General features: G+C 40.4%; 1 protein-coding gene across 2 annotated transcripts in view; it reads left to right on the top strand.

Moving 5' to 3' along the window:
- The first annotated feature begins 4,674 nt into the window (after nt 1-4,674).
- Nucleotides 4,675-8,308, top strand: part of RBMS3 (RNA binding motif single stranded interacting protein 3) — a 755,157-nt gene continuing 751,523 nt past the window's right edge. For both annotated transcript variants that reach the window (XM_043540891.1, XM_043540892.1), the window contains exons 1-2: nt 4,675-4,933; nt 8,006-8,074. The gene's annotated coding sequence lies outside the window, so the exon portion shown is untranslated. The remainder of the gene's footprint in view (nt 4,934-8,005; nt 8,075-8,308) is intronic.

The raw sequence follows: 8,308 nt of genomic DNA, 5'->3' as shown, positions 1-8,308 counted from the left end.
ACAGTGCAGCGCTTTGATGTGGGCTGCTATTCACATCCCCTTAGTCCGAACTGCCGGGCAGGGAAATCATGCCCTTAGTTAGCAATTCTGTTAATCACAGATGACCTGGGAAAGTATCCAGCTCTTCCCGCTTAGTTATATTGGCTCTTCAGCCAGCTCTGCACTACAGACCTATATCGGTAAAACTGCTACTCAGGGATGTGAAAAATCGACACCTCTAAGCAACATAGTTATACTGACCAACCCCCCCCAGGTAGATGGTGCTATGTCAACTGGAGAACTTCTTCTGTTGACATAGCTGCCACCTATTGGGGAGATGGATTAATTACACCAACAGGAGAAGCTCTCCCATCGGCATAGGAGCGTCTTCACTTAAATGCTACAGTGGCATAGCTGCATCGGTGCAGCTGTGTTAATGCAGAGTTTAAGTGTAGATTTGCCCTTTAGGTCTTCCAAAAGTAAGAAGCAGTAAAAATTATTTCTGCCACTGAAGTAAGCAAATATGACTAAACTCACACTGGGAAAAGATGTATTGAATAAGAAGGTACCGCTGTTGCATAGTTGCTTTTCTGATGGCTGTCATACTGTCTGGAGAAGCTCATAAATGTGAGTGCCAATCTTAGGGCAGGTTTCAGAGGGGTAGCCATGTTTGTCTGTATTAGCAAAAACAACAAGGAGTCTTTGTGGCACCTTAGACACTAAAATTTATTTGGGCATAAGCTTGTGTGGGCTATAACCCACTTCATCAGATGCATGGAGTGGAAAATAGAGTAGGCAAGTATAAATACACAGCACATGAAAAGATGGGAGTTGCCTTACCGAGTGGGGGGTCAGTGCTAATGAGGCCAATTTAATTAGGGTGGATGTGACCCATTTCGAACAGTTGACAAGAAGGTGTGAGTATCAACAGAGGGAAAATTATTTTTTGTAGTGACCCAGCCACTCCCAGTCTTTATTCAGGCCTAATTTGATGGTGTCAAGTTAGGAAATTAATTCCAGTTCTGCAGTTTCTCGTTGAAGTCTGTTTTTGAAGGTTTTTTTGTTGAAGAATTGCCACTTTTAAGTCTGTTATTGAGTGTCCAGGGAGATTGAAGTGCCCTCCTACTGGTTTTTGAATGTTACAATTCTTGATGTCTGATTTGTGTCCATTTATTCTTTTGTGTAGACACTGTCCAGTTTGGCCAATGTACATGGCAAAGGGGCATTGCTGGCACATGATGACATATATCACACTGATAGATATGCAGGTGAATGAAGCGCTGATGGTGTGGCTGATGTGGTTAGGTCCTATGATGGTGTCCCTTGGACAGATATGCGGACAGAGTTGGCAACGCGCTTTGTTGCAAGGATAGGTTCCTGGGTTAGTGTTTCTGTTGTGTGGTGTGTAGTTGCAGGTGAGTTTGTTTCAGGTTGGGGAGCTGTCTGTAAGCAATGACTGGCCTGTCTCCCAGATCTGTGAGAGTGAGGGATCGTCCTTCAGGATAGGTTGTAGATCCTTGATGATGCGTTGGAGAGGTTTTAGTTGGGGGTTATAGGTAATGGCTGGTGGCGTTCTGTTACTTTCTTTGTTGGGCCTGTCCTGTAGTAGGTGACTTCTGGGTACCCTTGGCTCTGTTAATCTGTTTCTTCACTTCCCCAGGTGGGTATTGTAGTTTTAAGAACACTTGATAGAGATCCTGTAGGTGTTTGTCTCTGTCTGAGGGATTGGAGCAAATGCGGTTGTATCTTAGGGCAGACTGTCAGAAAATAGAGCAGACACTCCAAGTGGGTGGTATATTCTATAATTAGATTTCACCAAGCTAGTAACAAATGTGCACTCCTGAATCATCATACCAGTATTACTATGGAGTCACAGACAGTCCCCTTTGGCTCTCCGGCCTATCTTGCCACCCAGAGAAACTGGTCTTTGTGAGAAAAGATTATTTAAACCTAAAATCACACAATGTCAGATTACTCCCTATCCCAAAGAATCAGTTATTTACCCCAGATCAATTGGTACTGGGATCTTACACCAAAGACAATGCTGGTAGCCAATTCTCTAATAAACTAACTAAAATTTATTAGCTACAAAAAAAAAGAGAGTTACTGAGAGGTTAAAGCAGGTAAAATAGCAGGTAAAATGAGTCAAAGTTTGTAAGTCCAAAATGATAGCAGAGGTGTAATAAATTGCCAGTTTCCAAAAGTCTCTCAAGGTACCCAGAATAATTCTGGGGATCTCTGTCTACTCATTCAGTATTTCCAACTTGTTGGAATCCAAAGAATCCAGAGATACAGGATTGTTCCTTGAATCAATATTTATAGCTTCTTTTCCAGAAAACTATCTGAACAGTGTCTTTATCCATGTGGGCTTTTCCTTTGATGACAATGAGTAGGAAGTGCAGACTGAGGCCATTTCTACGCTTACAGGTTTATAGTGGCATACCAATACAGCTGTGCTGCTGTAAGAGCACTCGTGTAGCCATGTTATGCGGATGGAAGAGAGTTCTCCCACTGACGTAATAAAACCAGCTTAATGAGTGATGGTAGCTATGTCGGCGGGAGAACATCTCCCACCAACATAGCACTATGCACATGAGCACTTATGCCAGCAAAACTCATGTCACTCAGGGGCGTGTTTTTTCCACATCCCTGACCAACAAAAGTTTTGTCAACATAGGCCATGTCTACACCTGCAATTAAGTCTATGAATTCCCGTTGTTGAACTCAATGGCCCTTGCTCTGAGGTTAGTGTGACGGGGTGTCAGAGTTAGCACTCTTCTTCATTCACATTTCCAAGGCTCCAATCACATTTGATGGGTAATTTAGTTACAGGGATAGACACAATGTAAATGTAATTACACGAGTATACACAATGTAACAGCAAACAATCTTTCATTAGTTTTCACATTAAACATCTTCTCATCTTAACACTAACACACATTTTGATCTAGGGTTATCTAATTACAGGGACATACATAATGTAGTGCAATAGCAACCAATAGGTGATAGATAAGTGACAAGAGTACCATTAATATTTCCTTTGACCTATATCAGTGGTGCCGAACTTTATTACACAGGAGGACCACATAAACCTAAGCACAACCCTGTGTGGACCAAACAAATTCTACATATTTTAATAAGATTTAAAGTCTCATGTATTGATTTATATTTTAAGTTCAGCTTGTTTCCTATGTATTTAGATAGGTTATTTCTATGTACAGTATTGTCTGTTTACACTGATGTATAAACTAAAATGATGTAAACGTGATGACAAAAATGCTAATGAATCGGCAGATAATATATTGTGTTGAAGCAGGCTGCGGGCCTTATGAAATGCCATGTACCGTAGGTTGGGCACCCCAGAACTATCCTAACACACAAGTGATTTGGCCTGATTACACTAAATGTCTTTCGACACACCTTTGAATTCTATTAGCATATAAGTGAATTAACTTAAATACACACTAATACACTTAACATTTCTTTGATATTCACACAGAAGTGAATTGGCCTATGGCCATGGCCTGAGCTTGTCTGTCAGTGTCACAGTGATAATAACACTTTAAAACCTAGGAGATGGCAAATTGCCTAGGTTTGACGGTATGTTGTTCTTCCTACCAGTAATGTATGCTTTTATTATGAGGACGCCCATGTCAGAAGATGTTACATTAATTAGCTGATTGAAAACTGCAAAAAAAAATTCTAAATTTTTACCTTTTTGCATTTTGGAATTTTGTCAATTTTATCATTTGAAAAATTTCAACTTGCAGTCTGGCAAAAAAATTCTCCCCTTTTCTTCTTATTTCTTTTTTGAAATTTGGCATTATGTTGAAATTTGAAAAGCTGTAACCAGCTCCAATGGGTTCAAACATGAATCAAACATAACATATAAAGTCTTCAATCTGTAGTCATTGATGGACTCACACTATTACCATACCCATCGATTATCCTGTGTTACCTGGGCCCTCTTTTAGGACCACATCCAAACTTGCGTGTGTTTGACTGACATGTGGTAGACACTGGAACCGAGCTAGTCCTATTACTTCTTGCTTCAATAAGCACTTTTGTTCAAAAAAGTGACTCTACTGGTCAGACACTGTTTTCCTGTGAGCTGTGTAGATACTGCATTGTCTGCTCTCCTTTCATCTGTGCCACTTTGTTGCTGTGAAAAGCATTTTCCCCCCTTCTGTCACTGGGCTTTGAAGCGCTTTGGAGTAGGCCTAAAGTTTCATCAGCACTTGTCACATCTAGGCTTTGCTGTGGCTCTAGGTTTAAAACACATTTTCTACCTGAAACTACCAGTACTCCTACATCATCCTTTACTCCTTCAAACGAGCTACTGTCTGGATATCTAAATAATGCCTGGTTTTCTCAGCATATATTTTGCCAATGACTTCTAGCTTAGACAATGAAAACAAATGTGCAGTTGGCAGTTTTCCTTGCTTTCAGAGCTACTGTTTACATTGCAAATCATCATGCTTTTCTGAAGGTTTCAACACTAATTTAGTTCCTGCCATAGGATGAACTAGCTCTCTAAGAGGGACAGGGATTTGTCTGCAGCGGTCATGCTTAGCCCATTCACTCCCACAGGTGAGTAAGGGGAGGGGAGGGAGAACATGTGATTACAAACCAGGCCAGCTGGGGAACATAAGGACAGCCTGAATTAACCTAGACATTTTTTCCCCTTAGCTCCTAGTTATAGGCTTGGGCAGGCAGCCTGGTGGGAATAGAAGGAAAGTTGGGATTTAGGGGAAGAGAGCTAAGAGCTCCCAGATATAATGCAGAATGCCTGAGAGAGAAAACCAGCAAGGAGCAAGAGCCTACTGATAAGAGAGCCTCTGCTGAAGGACCTGCAGCGATCAGGAGTCTGCTGGTTGAGAAGGCCTGCAAAGGACTTTGAACCTGGAGGGAAGGGGAATCCCTGACAAAGAACTAACTGAGCCTGAGGCAGAAGGTGAGAAGGCTTTGAATGTTGGTGTTTGTTAACTTCCCAGAAGGGTAGAATTGCTGAAGAAAATTCCCACAAGGTGAAGCTTTCTGCCCTGAAGAAGGAGAAACTGAGGCAGCAGATGGGACTAATGCCAGACAGGTTAAGTGCTGCTACAATTGCTAACAAAGCAGCAGGAAGTATCCCCATGTTCTCCGCTGTTAGTCTTCTTCCTTGTGATAGGTGCATACACAAAGTGCTGGTGAGTTAGAGGTATAGATCCAGATTCTGATCTTGGGCCTAGGTACTCACTGCTGCAATTCATTAATTAGTGAGACAACTACTGGGGAATGCAACCTGCCCTGCAAATGTCTCCTGTGGCACGTGGGTTCTCTGTGGGTACTTGAAAGTGAATATCAGTCAGGCCTTACAAAACTATTTGCTGTGGAGTCTCCTTCTTGATTCCCAGGGAGTTGGGCCTGCCTGATTTCTGTTGAAAATTTTGATGGAATCAACATGGTCCTGCAGAACGCTTTGGTTCTGCCCATGCTGTCTGAGAGCTTCTCACCCACTCTATTTTAAGTAACCTTTTGTATTCTGATGGCCTTACACAATATCTCATAAATGGACCCTTTCATCTCAACACTTGTTTTATTAAACCAGATAAGGGTTACACAGATGCTGAGTTAATAATGGTGATATGTTGCACGCATTGCAGATTATATCTAAGGCTCTTTCTCATTTACATTAAGGCCCCTTTACAAGGGTCTGGGAGAGTAGGCTGCTGTTGTAGATTCTTCTTAATATTTGTGCAGGGCAGATTTTTTTATTTTTTACTAACAGAATTATGAAACACGTGGGTTGGGGGCGGTTACTGGTTATGAAAGAAATTCACTACTGAAGAAAATGGGAAAACCATAATTCTCTTGCCTATTGACTGAGAAATTTGGACAGCACGAACACAGTTATTTTGATAAGTTTTTGCCTTTCTAGGTACTTTTAATTAAGAAAAGCATAAGGTGCTTCTAGCAACTTGTTTCATTATAAAATAAGCTTCTGGAGAAATGTAATTGTCTCATTTTTCAACTTACTATTGAGAGACTCACTAGGTCTCTCTCTCTCCTTGTCTTCTGAGTTCTGTAAAAGCGTTTTTTAAGCAAAATGCGTGTTTGTTTTTAATCTGAAGTCTTTATATTTAAAAAGAAATTGAATCTTTGTTTGGGATATCTGTCCATCTAAGGATATCTGTTAAGTTAAGAACCCACGGAGTAAGATTATTGCTATTAAACTTGTAATACGACTTTTTTGTTTATCAGAAGGAATAATCAGCAACATAATCAACTGACTCTGTTTCTCATTAGTGAGAATGAAAAGTCAATCACTCTAGAATATATAATGATAAATGTAAACCTATTGGTTATATCCTAGAACATCTTTATTCTGTCTGCAAGTGTTACAAGCATTAAACCATTTATTTCTGTAATTACAAAGAGAGTATTGTACTACAAATTCCGCATAGATCTATAATTTCCATATATGTTCCCTTCATAAATCTGAGCTTGTGTTCGAGCCTAGCTGGTGATGTGATGTGTTGGTGAATTGATATTTCATTTCTGGAGACCTGAATTCAAGCTAGGTCTCAAGTGTAAATAACGTAAGTCTAATTGTAGCTTCTGCCCTATGTACCAACATTAGTGCAGGAAGGATGTATGAAAATATAGTTCTTATTTGTGAGGATCAATGTCCCAGTACAGAACAGCATGATTATCACACTCTGCCGAAAAGACTTCCAGAGTTAGAATAGCAGGTGAGTCTAGAATAGGATTGTGATGCACTGATAAAACACTTCCCTACATTATACCATACCTGCAAGAGCAATTAGTTCCTGAGTTTCAAAAGCACTATTTTAACCCATCTATAGTAGTTGAAACAAACAAACCTGAGCTCATACCTCTAGTCTGGATTGAGTCACTTTCACTAGATCCTGTGAATTAAAACATTTGAGATCGGTGTAATGCAGTATAAAGAGAGAACAGCTTTGTTGCTACATAATCACATTTGGTAGAAAACTTGAGACCTTTAACAGTGTCTCTGGGTGAATGATTTTATCAGATAAGGACCAGATCGCCTCAGACAACCTGCTGGTTAGGTAATACTTTTACAATACAAAATACAAATAATTTTAAACTCAGTGGCAATTAGTACACCATCTCACTTAACTATTGACAGGTTTCAAAGTAGCAGCTGTGTTAGTCTGTATCCGCAAAAAGAAAAGAAAAGGAGTACTTGTGGCGCCTTAGAGACTAACCAATTTATTTGAGCATAAGCTTTCGTGAGCTACAGCTCACTTCATCGGATGCATTCAGAAATCTCCCCACTGTATTTTTCACTGCATGCATCCGATGAAGTGAGCTGTAGCTCACGAAAGCTCATGCTCAAATAAATTTGTTAAGGTGCCACAAGTACTCCTTTTCTTTTTTCACTTAACTATTGTATGTCACAAGTATTGCATTTAAGTTTACAGCTCAAAGAATAAAACAGGACTTGGTATGCTTTTTACAGTGTATGTAGATTACATACTGATGTTTCTGCAGGAGTATGGCTGGAATCAGATTATTAGGTAGATATTATAGCTTTGTCACACTAGACATGGTTTAGCACTTCTGCGTCAGTAGACGTGGAGCGGTAACGGGAAATAAAGCATAAGGCGACATAATAAGATGACCACTCTGCATTGTCGTTCTTTATGATACAGTAGTGTCTAGAAGCCCCAACTAAGGTTGGGACCCAGTTATGCTAGGCAGTGTAAACACACTTATTTAAACAGAGATTGTCCTCAAGAGTTTGCAATCTAAATAACCAAGACAAAGGCTGCGAGGAGAAACAGAAGCACGAAGGCACTTGTCTAAGGTCAAACATCAGGTCAATGGCAAAGCTGGAACTAAAACCCAGGTCTCCTTTGTCTCAGGCCAATGCCCTAACCCTTGACAGTGCTGCCTTTCTTTCTCTGTAGAAATCTGGGTTGCTGACATTAATTTAAGTTCATGTATGGATATTTATACGAACTCTGGCTGAATGCATGGCATTTTTATTTTACAGAGGTCAACAGCCAGCAAGACTTCAGGTGCTCCTTCATATAGCAGATGGTCCAGCTCACAGCCACATCAGGTAATATGTGCTTTTCAAGGAGAACATGCACCACACTGTATCATAATACCTATAGCATAATACCAATATAGCATGCACCATATGCTCATGCTGCTCTGTTATTTTTAAGTAATAATCAACTGTGGGTTCTGAGAGTTGCCTAGCTTACTTGACCCAAGTGGGCCAATTTGAATGATGGCATAAGCAGGCACAATACCACTGAGATTGATGGAGTTTCTGCAACAGGTGCACAGG

The sequence above is a fragment of the Chelonia mydas genome, chromosome 2 (assembly GCF_015237465.2).
Source record: "Chelonia mydas isolate rCheMyd1 chromosome 2, rCheMyd1.pri.v2, whole genome shotgun sequence".
In the NCBI taxonomy this organism is placed as follows: domain Eukaryota; kingdom Metazoa; phylum Chordata; order Testudines; family Cheloniidae; genus Chelonia; species Chelonia mydas.
The sequence above is the reverse complement of the archived record's forward strand: the minus strand, read 5'-3'. Positions and strand labels throughout refer to the sequence as shown.